Genomic DNA, 14,281 nt, shown 5'->3' with positions numbered 1-14,281 from the left:
TTCTTGCTCTCTTTATCTATCTCTTTCTCTCAAATAAATAAAATATTTAAAAAAAGAAATGAAATATTTAATCTCTATTAATTAAAAACATTAACTAAGAACACATATAGGTAGAAAAAATGTCAATTTAAAACAAACAGCCAATTAAACCCATATGTTCTTTTTTTTTTTTCTTATCCAAACCCAGTGAAAAATATTTTAAAACATGGAGTGTCCCATGAAGAGTTTAGGGTGGAGAGACAAGGCCAGGATTTGAGTGCAACCATTAACAGAGTACCTTAGTTCAATTGCTTCTCTTCTCTAGGCCTGTTTACTTATGTGGAAAATATTTGTCATTGATGAAAGCTAAAGAGTTTTATGAAATCCATTCAAAGTGTATTGGATACATTCAAGGTAACTCCATCAAAGAGTGCCTAAAAGAAGAAATTTCTCATAGAACTAGGAGGCATCTTGTTTTAGGATAGAGGAAGGCAGGCTAAGCAATTGTACTTCAGATAGTCATAAGACTGGTGCCACGGAGATTGCACAAGACAAAGATTTTTCAAGTGTGAGGAGGATGAAATTGAAACAGGGTTTGGTGCTGTAGACCAAAGTCAGACTAGGACATTAGCAAACAGATACTCCAAAATTTTTTTTAAAACAATCTGGTACTTTCTATTAACAAAACAAAACAAAAATCTCCAAAATAGTCATCATGAAAATTGCATAATTTCATTCACCATTTTTATGCTTTGTATGCTTTTGTTTGTTTGGTTGGTTTTGGTGAGTTTTTTGGTGTTATTTTCTTCAGGTTTTTATCTGAATTTCAGTTATAATATAGGTGTACAATAGAGTGATTTAACAGTCCCATGCAATAACCCCATGCTCATCACAAGTGCATTCCTTAAAAAAAAAAAAAAGTGCATTCCTTAATCCCCATCACCTATTTAAACAAAAAACCCCTATCCACCTCCCCTCTGGTATACCATTAGTTTGTTCTCTGCTGTTAAAAGTCAGTTTCTTGGTTTGCTTCTCTCTCTTTTTCCATTCCTTTGCCCATTTGTTTGTTTCTTAACTTCCACATATGAAATACATACAGGAGGGAACCCTAAACACACAATTAAAATAAATGATGTCTTCTTTGTCTGTTGTTTTGGCCTCTCCAGATTCCATTGCATGTGGCTTAATACAATATATACAAGAAATGCAAGTGTCTGATCACCATCTCTCTAAGCCCAGCCTAAGGGTAGCTTTGTCACTTTCATTAACCTAACATTTGGTCCACGTACTTGCTGCAACCAAACATTCATTGTGAGGGAAGTTACTTTAAGGTATTTTGTCCTTTCTTTGACTTCTTGAAAATCAAGGGAAAGTGTACCAAATGACTAATATGGTTTGAAGATGCTATTAAATGGAAATGTGGGACTCCAGATGGTTTCTTCATTTGTTGAGGGAAAAGGTAGTACAAGAAATGTCAGATGGTTCCAGTGTCAAAGAGCCCTTACTCTCAGGAAGTTCTTATTTAAATCAAATTTAATTTCTCTTGCTTAAACTTAACCTCATTTACATTTTGTCTTTATTAATTTAAAAATTTTATCAATTATTTCTCTTTTTTTTTTCTTTTAGGGGAGAGGAAAGATATATTAGAAAGACTTTTTCTTGGCCAAAGTTTCTGTGAATGACCAAAGCCAAAATCCTTCCTTCTTCTTGATGTCAGTTTCCTCATCTCTAAGTCAAACAAACAAACAAACAAATAATGGTTTACTCAAAGGATTGCTGTACCATCTAATTATGAAACATCCATGGAAAGGGTAAGCACCATTTTCTGACATACAGTAGGTACAGTCAACGCACTGTCAACACACTCTTTTCTCAATTCCATATCTTATAATAACAGCACCAGTATCATAACATCATAATCCAGATTTTCTGAATTCCAATCCAGTGTAGGAACAGTGATCATGATCATACTTTAGGGAATATCTAATCTGAAAAAGACTAGGAAATATGTCAATGAGAAAAGAAGAGTTATTAGCTTTGAAACCTGCATAAAGGAGTCTGGACTTGATGTATAAATCAATAAGTCATTAGAAGTGTGGTTTCTTGAGTTGTTGAATGACAGGATGAATGTAATGGAGCGTTAGAATGTCTGAATCTCCTCTCAGAGTTTCGATGAGGTGATACTACTGTGATACCTGACTTTAAGTAATTTCTGGCTGTGCTTTCAACTTCTCTAAAGCTCTATTTCCATACACTTGGAAATTCCTTAAGCCCTGGCATCTCCAAAGTCTCAGCTGTCTGCTAATAGGCAGACTGCATCAGATAGAAGGAAGATGTCTTTACCTCTCCTCTTTCCCCCAGAAAAAGAAAAAAAGAATAAAGATGCAAAGTGAGTTGACATTTGGGGGGGAAAAAAGCATTTTCTGCACAAGCAAAGTGTTGGAAAATGGTAGCAATTGCTTAGGAGATTCAGAAAATAAAGAGCAGTAGAGCTGAGTTAATGTTAACAGTGGCACATGGCTTCCAGCCAATTCAATGGGACCAGCTACATCAATATGTATGCTAGACCTAAAACAACAGTGGCACACATGCTGCTTTACTCTGCTTCAATTAGGCCCTACATAATGAAATTAGACAACACATTTCTAAATAACCAAGTGGTCTCAAAAGAAATTAAAAAGGAATTTAGAAAATACTTTGAGAAGCATGAAATAGAAAACAACACAAAATATATAGGGTGCAACTAAAGCAGTGCTTAGCAGGAAATTTATAGTTTCAAATATTTTAAAATATTTGAATATTTTAAAATATTTTAAAATATTTGAATATTTTAAAATATTTTAAATATTTTAAAATAAAACAGAAATTAAGTCATTTCCAGATAAACTAGAACATAAAAAATGTTACTAGAAGATACATGAGAATTACTAAAGATACATCACAACTTCTCCAACATTTGTTTTCTCTTGCCTTGTTGAGTTTTGCCATTCTTACCAGTGTGAGTTGCTATCTCAATATAGTTTTGATTTGGATTTCCCTGATGGCTGATGATGATGAACACTTTTTCAGGTGTCTGTTAGCCATATGTATGTTTTCTTTGGAGAAGTGTCTGCTCATGTCTTCTGTCCATTTTTTTTTTTTAATTTATTTTTTATTTTCAGCATAACAGTATTCATTATTTTTCACCACACCCAGTGCTCCATGCAATTCGTGCCCTTTATAATACCCACCACCTAGTACCCCAAACTCCCACCCCCCACCCCTTCAAAATCCTCAGATTGTTTTTCAGAGTCCATAGTCTCTCATGGTTCACCTCCCCTTCCAATTTCCCCCAACTCCCTTCTCCTCTCTAACTCCCCATGTCCTCCATGCTATTTGTTATGTTCCACAAATAAGTGAAACCATATGATAATTGTTCTGTCCATTTTTTGACTTGATAAACTGTTTTTTGAGTATTGAGTTTGAGAAGTTCTTTATAGATTTTAGGTATCAGGCCCTTGTCTGTAGTGTCATTTGCAAATATATTCTCCCATTCATGAGTTGTCCTTTTGTTTTGTTGACGGTATTTTTTTTTTTTTCTGTGCAGAGCTCATTTTCCCTTTTGTTTCCCTTGTCTTTGGAAATGTGTATTGAAAGAAGTTGCTGTGGTCAATGTTGAAAAAGTTAATGCTTATGTTCTCCTCTTGGATTTTGATTGATTTCTGTCTCACATTGAGGTCTTTCATCCATTTAGAGTTTATCTTTGTGTATGGTTGTTATGACTTAAGAAAGATGTATCCTGCAAGGAAAATGTGTTCTAGAAAAACTGGGCCAGAAATGGAAAGAAGAATTAATGTTTTTAAGAAAAATCCAAAGTAAAGTTTTTGTGATGCTTCCAAAGAGGGGAACTTATCAAACCAAATGTTCAGAACTTACCTTCCTTAACTGGACTAGATAGGACTTTTCAGTGGTTCATTCTGGGAAGAGTAATTCAAAACTTAAAATCTGCAAAGGACGTTGAAAAATAGGTTCCTAAATTTTCTTCATCAAGATAATCATCTGAAGGTATTTATAAGAATAAAATCTCCACATTACTGAACCATACCAGGCCACTGTACTAATTAACAATGAATTTCCAGCACTCCCAGGTGATTATCATAATGGCAATGTATAAAAAAACTATTCCACATAATTAATTTAAAATGTTATATAATAAGTGAACAATTAATGATAATTTGTACTCTTTTGTACCATGGCCTGTAGATTCTGAATTTGGAAAATAATTTTGAAACATCTATTTTCCAAATACATATGCTATCATTTTTTACAATAAATAAATAAATAAATAATAAAATTTAATCAATTAATTAAAAAATAAAATGGTGCACTAGAAAATACCCACTTAATACAACAAAAAGACAACAGCAGAAAAATAGAAGAACAAAAAAGAGATAAAGCATATAGAACAAAAAGAGCAGAATGTAAGATATAAAGTCAATATTGTCAGTAATTACATGAAACTTAAATGAATTCAACACACCAATTTAAGAGAGAATGGTAGAATAGATTCTTACAACACCACAAAACTATTTGCTGTTAACAAGACACAGTTCAGACTCAAAGACCCATATAGTTGAAAGTAAAAAGATGGAAAAAAGTTATACTATGTAAACAGAAAGCTGGAGTGACTATACTAAAATAAAATAAGCTTTAAGACAAATATTGTTACCTTATATAGTAAAAGACATGCTGTAACAAGAGAAATTTTCGTCAGAAAGATGCAATAATTGTAAGCATAGGTATGACTAACAACAGTGTCTTGAATTGCATGAAGCAAAAACTGACATGGAACATTATTAATGATATATTATATGAAGGATCATATAAATATCCTCACTAAAATTAAAAGTATTGAAATTATAAAAGCATTGCTAAATCACACTGAAATGATACTAGAAATTAATAATAAAAGAGAATTTAAACAGTGCACAAATATGGGAAATTAAGCAACATGGTCCAAATAACCAGTGGTTCCAAGAGGAAATCACTAGAAAAATTAAAAAATACATTGAGAAGTGAAAACAAATCAAGAACATACCAATCTTTTAGAATGCAGCTAGTGCAATGGTCAAAAGTAAATTTATAGTTGAAAATGCCTATATTAAAAAAATGACATCAAATCAACAACATATCATCCTACATAAAGAAACTAGTAAAAGAAAAAAAAAACACTAAAGGCAGAGCAGCAAGATAAAGGTAATAAGAAAGATTATAGTGGAGATAAATAAAATGAAGAATAGAAAAAGAATGAGAAAGTGATCAAAACTAAAACTTGCTTTTTATTTCTAAAAAAATATGTGATTATTTATTTTTGGGTTGGAGGGCAGAGGGAGAGAGAGAGAGAGAATCTCCAGCAGGCTCCCCACTGAGTGGAAAGCCCAGCATGGATTTGGATCCCACAACCCTGAGACCATGATCTGAGCCAAAATCAAGAATCAGATACTCAATACACTGAGCCACGTAGGCACCCCAGAAGTTACCATGTTACCTTTAAAAAAATATCGATAAATTTGACAGATCTTTAGCTAGGCTGACAAAAGAGAGAGAGAGAGAGAGAGAGAGAGAGAGAGAGATTGATTCAACTTATCAAAAATCAGGAATGAAAGAGAGGAAATTATTATCAACCCTAAAAAAAAAGAAAATAAGACAATACTATGAACAATGATATGCCAAAAATATTAGATGTATTAAGCTAATGAACAAACACCTAGAAACATAAAAACTAATGAGTTAATAAATGAAGATTTAGAAAATCTGAATAAACATTTACAATTTAAGATATCCATTAAGTAAATCAAAATAGATCACAAACAAAAGACTCCCAGACAGTTTCACTGGTGAATACTGACAAGTGTTTAATTAATACAAATCTATCATAAACATTTACAGAAAAATTAAAACTTTTTCTGACTTATTTTATGAGGCCAGTATTATCCTGATACTAAAACCAAAATAAAACAAAAACAAAAACAAAAAAAGCCTATATGCCAAAGTATTATTAAAATAGAATAAAAAATCTTCAACAAAATACTAACAAACTGAATAGAACAATGTATAAATATGTTTATTACAACAATGCCATTGGTAATGCAAGGTTGATTGAATATATTAAAATTAGGAATGCCTGGGTGACTCAGTCAGCTAAGCATCTGACTTTGGCTTAGGTCATGATCTTAGGGTCCTGGGATTGAGCCCCACTTCGGAGGGAGCCTGTTTCTCCCTCTCTCTCTGCCTGCCACTATACCCACTTGTTTTCTCTTTCCCTCTGTCAAATAAATAAATACAATCTTTAAAAATATATGAAATTCAATCAATATGATATACCATATTAAGAGAATAAGGAGAAATTACCTCAATAGAGAAAATAAATTTGTTTCTCCTCTTGATAAAACAATACCTAGGGGTGCCTGGGTGGCTCAGTCATTAAGCATCTGCCTTTGGCTGAGGTATTGATCCCAGGGCCCTGGGATTGAACCCTGTGTCAGACTTCCTGCTCAGTGGAAAGTCTGCTTCTCCCTCTCCCACTCCCCCTGTTTGTATTTCTTCTCTTGTTGTTGTCTCTCTGTGTCAAATAAATAAATAAAATATAAAAAATAATATCTAAAATACTTTGAAGATCTAGAATTTGTGAAGTTGGAAAGTACAATAACTGAAATGAAAACTCAGTAGAGGAACTCAACATCAGATTTGGCTGAGAGAAGAATCAGTAAATTTAAAGGCAGATTAACTGAGATTATTCAGTTTGAGGAAGAGAAATAAAAAAGAAGAAAACCAAACAGAATCTTAGAAATGTGTAGGACACCATGAAAACATCAGCATAAAGGTGTTGGTAGTCTCAAAAGGAGAGAAATAAAATAAAGAGAAAGAAATATTCCTAAATTTATTGGTCCACACATCCAAGAAATTAAAAAAAAAAGTCCAATATGATAAAATCAAAGAGATTCACAACTATAATTGTCAAAATACTAAAACACAACTGTCAGAGGCAGGCCCCTGGCCAGGGCGGCCTCCACCATTAAAAGATGGCGCCTGGCTAGTTGCCAGGTTAGGATTGCCTCATGAGACTAAGCGGAACGCCCAAAGAGGAAGTAAACAGCATTGGTTGCTAGCGAAGTTGTTCGTTTAGGTGTACAGCCTGATTCGTTCCCTCCTATACCCTGCTCGCTGATTGGTCATGTAAACATATATAAGTGTGTAGACTTGTGGAAATAAAGAGAGAGAAGATACATCTGAACTGGGGCTTCTTGTCATCCTTGCGGGTTGAGGGAGATAACAACAATTCTTGAAAGCAGCTAAAGTGACTCACCACATACCAAGGATCTTCAAAAAGAACAACAGCTGATTTCTCATCAGAAACCATGAAGGCCAGAAGACAGTGGAATGACATATTGAACTACTGAAAAAAATTCAATGAATAATTCTATATCTCCAAAACTATCTTTCTAAAATGAAGAATAACACATCACTCAAGATGGCAAAACAGGAGACACCTCAGCTCTCCTCCCACAGATGTACCAATGCAAAACTACACAGTGAAAAAAGATTCAGAAATCAGCCAAATGGGAAACAGGGAAACAGCTAAGATACACTCTAGCCATGAGCCTCACCCACAGTAAAACACTACCACCAGGAGGGAATTTTCAACTCTCAAGTACTCTCTATGGAGTGAAGACTTCAGACCTACATATAGCACCTTAACTTTTAAAACTCACACACAAGGTCCCACCCAAGGTACCTAGCTCTGAAACAGAACTGGGCTTGTGTCCACAGGGTGACAGTAAACAGTTCTTAATCTAATTGCAAGCATTTGTCAGAGTAATACCTGAAGAACTCAGTACAAAGAAAGTAAGAAAAATGCCAATCTCCTAGTCTTTCCCCAAAAGTTTTATCTACATACTCTAAAAGCAGCTGGCTGAATGTCTGGTTTCTAATTTTCATGCATCCAGGAGTTGGTTGTGATCCTCCCTGGAGAAGTGAAACCAGTGGACACCACACTTGCCTTCTCTCTCCAGCCTGTTGCAACAATAAAACCAAGTCACCAGTATCTCCCTGGACAGAATAAGAATATTATATATTCTAATATATATATTATTCTAATATATATATTATATATGATGGGGTTTCATTCATATATATATATATATGAATGAAACCCCATCATTTATGGCTGCTGCCCATGGGATGAGCCTCTGGATAGTCCAGCTCTGATAGCCAATAGGCTTGTGTATACAAGTCTAATAGGACTACAGAAATAAAACACAAAAACAACAACAACAACCAAAAAAAGAAAAAAAAACAGGTGCAGGAGCACCCCTCTACTCTACAGATATCAACCGGACGCAGCACAAAGGGAACAGTCAAAGAAGCTCGATTACCTAGTTTCTTCCTAGAAAGTGCTTAACAGCGTATCTTCCCAGCTACTGCTTGAGGGTCCAGTTTTTAATCAGCTTGCATCTAGGTGCTGACTTCAATCCTCCACTTTGGGAAAATGGTGGGTTTTGGCACACCCTCAAATACTGGGGACAACTAAGAACAAAGAAGGTGGCCTGGACAATTTCAGATGTTCAGGAGACAACTAGGAGCTCAGACTCGGCTGGTTGACAAGGTTTATTTCCTACAGGAGGCCACTCTGAATGATGGGAAAGGTGGACATTCTATTTTATGTGTACAAACTGACAGAGAATGAAGGAAAATGAAGAAACAAGGGTATTTGTTCCAAACAAAAGAACAAAATAAACCAGAAACACAACTTAATGAAATAAAAATAAGTGATCTCCTGGAAGAGTTAAAATTAACAGTCATAAAGCTGTTCACTGAGGTCAGGAGACCAATGCATGAAAAAAAAAAAGGTAAGAATTTCAACAAAAAGAAAATACAAAAAAGTACCAAACAGAAATCATAAAGCTGAAGCATACTGTAATTGAACTGGAAAATTCAATAGAGGAGTTAAAAAACAACTAGATTGAGCATACAAAAGGATCCATGAAGTCAAAAACAGGGAAGTAAAATTCATCCAAACAAAAGAACAGCAATTAAAAAAAAAAGAAAAAGAAGAAAAGAATGCAAATAGCTTAAGGGACTTATGGGACAAGAATGAGTAAATCAATATATGCAGTTTTGGGTTCCAAGAAGAGAGAAGAAGAGAGAGAGGAATACAAAGTTTATTCAAAAACATAATAGCTGAAAACATCCTTAACTTAAGAAAACAGACATCTGGATCCACAAAACTAAAGAAAAAAGGAAGGCAAAAAAGATAATTTCAAAGAGACCCACAACGAGATATGTTAACTAAATTGTCAAAAGTTAAAGACAAGGAATGTTAAAAGCAATAGAAAAGCAACTGGTTACATACAAGAAAACTTCCATAAAGCTATCAATATATTTTTCACAACAAACATCACAGGCCAGAAGGAAGTAGGATGATATATTCAAAATGCTGAAAGAAAAAAATGTCATCTAAATGAATTTTAGTATATTCACAAAGTTGTACAACAAACAACACAATTAAATTCCAATATATTCTACCACCCCAAAGACAAAATTTACATCCATCAGTAGTCACTTCTAATTCCCTCAATCCTCACTAATCTAATTTGTGTCTCTATGGGTTTACATATGTGATGAATATCTTTTATATAATTGTGTGAAATAATATAATATGTGACCTTTGGTATCTGCTTCTTTTTATGTAGCATGATATTTTCATATATGATCAATGTTGTAGCTTGTATTGATAATTCATTCCATGCTATTGTTGAATAATATTCCATTTTATATATTTATTAATTGATTGATATTTAAATAGTTTCCATTTTGGATGGAGTTAAGATGGTGGAGTAGTAGGAGAACCCTGGGTTTGCCTCAACTCATGAACACAGCTATATAAATATCAACATTTTGAATACCCAGGAAATCAATCTGAGGACTGACATAACAAACTATACAACTTGAGCGAGAGAAGAGACCACAATATGAAAGGTAGGAGGTGGGGAGATGTGATTTGGGGGAGAAAAAAATCAGAGGTACTATAAAGAGAAGTGAGTTCTGGTCATGGAGAGAGTCAAGAGTGAGAAGGGAACATGGAAAATACTTCCTCAAAGCCATTGACTGGGAAAACAGGAGGGGCTGGTTTTTGTAAGTTTTATGAAGAGCAAGGCTCAAAGACTGGAGTTTTAGAGTTCCCTTGTGTGGCCTCTGTAGAGCCCAGCAGGTGCTGCAGTGTTCCCCTGGAGAAGGAACAGAGATAAGCCTGGTAGCAGATAGCATGATCTGAAGATCCCATGGGACACACTAGCAGAAATAGTTCTCCCTTGTTGGAGACCATCTGGGAGAGGTGGCACTGCCTCTCAGGGAACAACAGAGCCAGTGGGTACCATTTCCCTTACTTGCCCCTGAGCATAGGTGCAGAGACTACCTGCTGAGGGCAGCTAACCTGGACACTGGCTCCCGGCTGCACTTTATCTCAAAATCCATGCCCCTATGCTTTGGTGCAACTGCCCTTCTGAAACAAACCTGTATCAGTCCCAAGGAAACAAGAACCTTCCCCAGAGGAACACCATGGGTCACTTCCATGCAGGTCTCTAGAGTATGGAGGCTTAAAACTCAGCTGACCTGCCTGGGATAGTTTGCAGTGAACTACCAGGTGAGCAGATGGCCAAGATATAGTCAAGGTGAAGGCAGGAATGTAAGGGATGTCTGCATTACATGAAAGGGGATTGTTCACTCTTCTGGGAGGGTTTCCCAGACACTGGTAGGTGCAAATTTCCTCTCCAGGATAAGGGAGGGACTGGCATCATTTTTCTTCACACCCCCTGCAGCGTAAACTAACTTTAGTAAGCAGCACAATGCCAACTGTGCCAGCCTAAACCACTTACACTAAGCCCCACCACCTACATTCTGAAGGTGCTGTTTTCTTCTGGTAAATTGTGCCTGAGAACTAAAGCAACAGACCCCTTCCCAAGAAGACCAGTACAAACCCCATATATACCATATCTACTGACCATAGAATTCTGCAAAGCTTCAGCTCTAGTGGAAATAGCATTGTGTCTCTTTTAACAAGTAGACAAGAGCATACCTTGCTAAAACTGCCATACTCTGGATAAGGTCCAAACACTCTCCAATGCAGGCAAGGAGAAACTCCACAGAGGACTGACCTGAGGGACAGAGCAGCCATAACACAGTAGCATACACCAAATACACTTCCTGAAGCACTAGGCCCTGGACACTATATGATCTCTTCTTCATAAATCCACTACACTCAGGAGTGTATGACTGGCCTGAAATATAATAGGTTTTCCTAAACACAGGAAGAAGACAGATCTAGACAATATGTCAAAACAGAGGACAATCAAAGGGATCGCGGCCTTAGCAGTGGTGAAGGAGCCACAGCAGTGGAGAAGAGGGACAGACAGGCTAACATGCAGGAGAGAACATGAGAAAATGAATAACCATAGCAATTGCCTTGAAAAGTAAGAGGGGCTGAATTTCATGACTTCTTGCAACAAATGGGACTCAAAGCCTGGAGTTGGAAAGGACAGCAGGCTGGGCTGTGATAAAGCCCTGAGGGCGTTGCACTGCTATTGGAGAGAAGGTAGACAAATGACCTATGGGCATACAGCATGAAAACAGCTATCTGAAGAGCACCTGGAGAACACAGTTGGGAGGCTATTTGTTCATTTTAGAGTGCATCCCAAAGAATCAGCATTCACAGAGAGACCCCTCCAGGAGCAGACATTGAACAGTGCAGTTTCCCTTCCTCACACCTCAGCTGGAAACCAGCTCAGCACTGATACCACCTAACTTGCTTATATAAAGCCCCAGACCCCTGCATTCTGATGGAACCACCCTCCCCAATCTCCTTTGCATCACTCCCAGCAAGACCGACTCCTGTCCAAGAAAAAGAGTCCCAAACACCTACTCTCTCTGTGTCTCCCCACTCAGGAGTTTTATAGAGCCTTGGCACTTGTAGCAGTTGTGGCAAGCAGACAAGAGTGCACCTAGTTAAAACACACCACATACAGGCCAGGGATAAAATACTGTCCACAATAGGCAATGACAGCCAATGCAAATGACTGGCCTGAAGGATAAGTTGGTGAGGACACAGCAGAAGAGTGCAGGAAATACACATTAGAGACACTCACTGAAGTTCCAGGCCTGTGGGAGCTGGAACACTACATAGAAGGGCAGTACAGGACCTCTTCTTCATAAGGCCATTGCCCTCAAGAAAAGAAGATGACTATCCCAACACAGAGAAATAGGCACAGAGATTTAGACAAAATGAGAGGACATAGAAATTTATCACAAATGAAAGAACAGGAAAGAGCCTCAGCCAGAGATCTAAGAAAAACAGATTTAAAATATTGTCTAATGAAACATTTAAAGCAATGACGATGATGATACTCACTGGACTTGAGGAAAGAGGGAAAGACATAAGAAAGACCCTTAACACAGAGATAAGTAATAACATAACAGAGATAAAGGGCTCAATAAATGAAATGAGAAACATGCATGATGGAATGAACAGTAGGCTGGAAGAAGCAGAGGAATTAATTACCTAGAAGACATAGTAATGGAAAGTAATCAAGTTTCACAAAAAAAGAGAAAAAAAATAATTCTGGAAAATGAGAACAGACTTAGTGAACTCATTGACTCCATCAAATGTAATGACATTTGGGTTTTAGGAGTCCCAAAAGAAGAATAAAGATTATTATTTGAATAAATAATAGCCAAAAATTTCCCTAATCTGGAAAAAGAAACAGATATCTGGATCCAGGATACACAGAGGACCCCCAACAAAATCAATGAAGGCAGATATACACTGAGAAATATTGTAATTAAATTGGCAAAATATAGTAATAAAGAAAATAACTTTTAAAAAACCAAGAAAAGAAGACAGTAACATACCAAGGAACCCTGTAAGGTGAAGAGGGGATTCTCACAACTTTCCAAGCTAGAAGAAAGTAGTATGATACATTCAAAGTGCTTAATGAGAAAACTCAGCAGCCAATAATACTCTATCCAGCAAAGCTACCATTCAGAATAAGAAGAGAGATGAAGAATTTCCCAGACATAACTAAAAGAGTTTATGAGCACTAAGCCAGCTTTGTAAGAAATATTAAAGTAGAATCTGAGTGGTGATGAGAGACAAAAATTGACAATGTGTTTGTAGGAAACACAAAAGCAGTTAAAATGAATATTTCTGTAAAATCAGTCAAGGAGTTCACAAAATAAAAGAATGTAAAATATGACAACATATCCTTAAAATGCGAGGATGAGAGGAGTAAAGAGTAGGTTCAAACTTTAATTACCATAAACTTAAATGTAGTCTATAAACTGGACAGATTATATACAAACCTAATGGTGACAATATTTCAAAAACTATTAGCAAATGTTCAAAGAATAAAGAGAGGTCGGCTCCAGACAAGAGGGCGGGGAAGTAGAGGAGGCGCCCTTTCAACCTGCACTCTAAAGTGAGCTGATTACCTTCCAGAAGACTCCGATCATCCATGAAATAAGCCTGAGATCAGAATTATACACGTCTGGATCTCTACCAGAACAGAAGACGCCAATAGGCAGGTAAGTGGAGTGGCAAACGACTGACTGATATTGGAAGAAAAACAAAAGGGGAGGGAGCCACCAGAGGCGACCAGTTGGAAAGTAATACCGCAATACGAGCGAGAGTGCCCTGCGACCAGCATTAACTTGGAGACTGGTTGAAAACACTCCAAAAGAGCAAAGGATTGTGGGGGAAATTGTGGGAATTGGGGCAGCTAGGGACAGGGGCTTAAGTCTCCAGTCCCAGTGAAGGACCCCAGGTCAGAACTATAGTATAGCCTATAAGTTTTAACATTCTTTTTATAACCAGCTTATGCTAACTAAGAAACTGTGGCCAGCTGACCATAGATAAGGGAGTCAGCAAGCAGCATAACAGGATAACGAATAGCAAAAATCTGTGTTTAAACCCAGCTGTTTCTGGCTTCTGTATAATAATGCTTCTAATGCTTTGCTAAGAAATGAAAAATTACTTAAACCCTCGCTCCCTGTGTATTCAAATAAAGTTATACCCTTCCCCTGTTAAGACTACTAAGTAAGATTGATAAGGGTTGTCTCTCGTACCAAGACCGGAGACGTAGGGTTCTGCACCTACGCTAACTGGAGACGTGCAGTTCAGCACGTTCGCTAGCTGGAGACATGCGGTTCAGCACGTATACAGATAAAGTTTAGAAACGTGCAATTCAACACGTACCCTCTACTGTACCCTACC

Source organism: Mustela nivalis, assembly GCF_964662115.1.
Source record: "Mustela nivalis genome assembly, chromosome: X".
In the NCBI taxonomy this organism is placed as follows: domain Eukaryota; kingdom Metazoa; phylum Chordata; class Mammalia; order Carnivora; family Mustelidae; genus Mustela; species Mustela nivalis.
Note: the sequence above shows the minus strand (reverse complement) of the source record.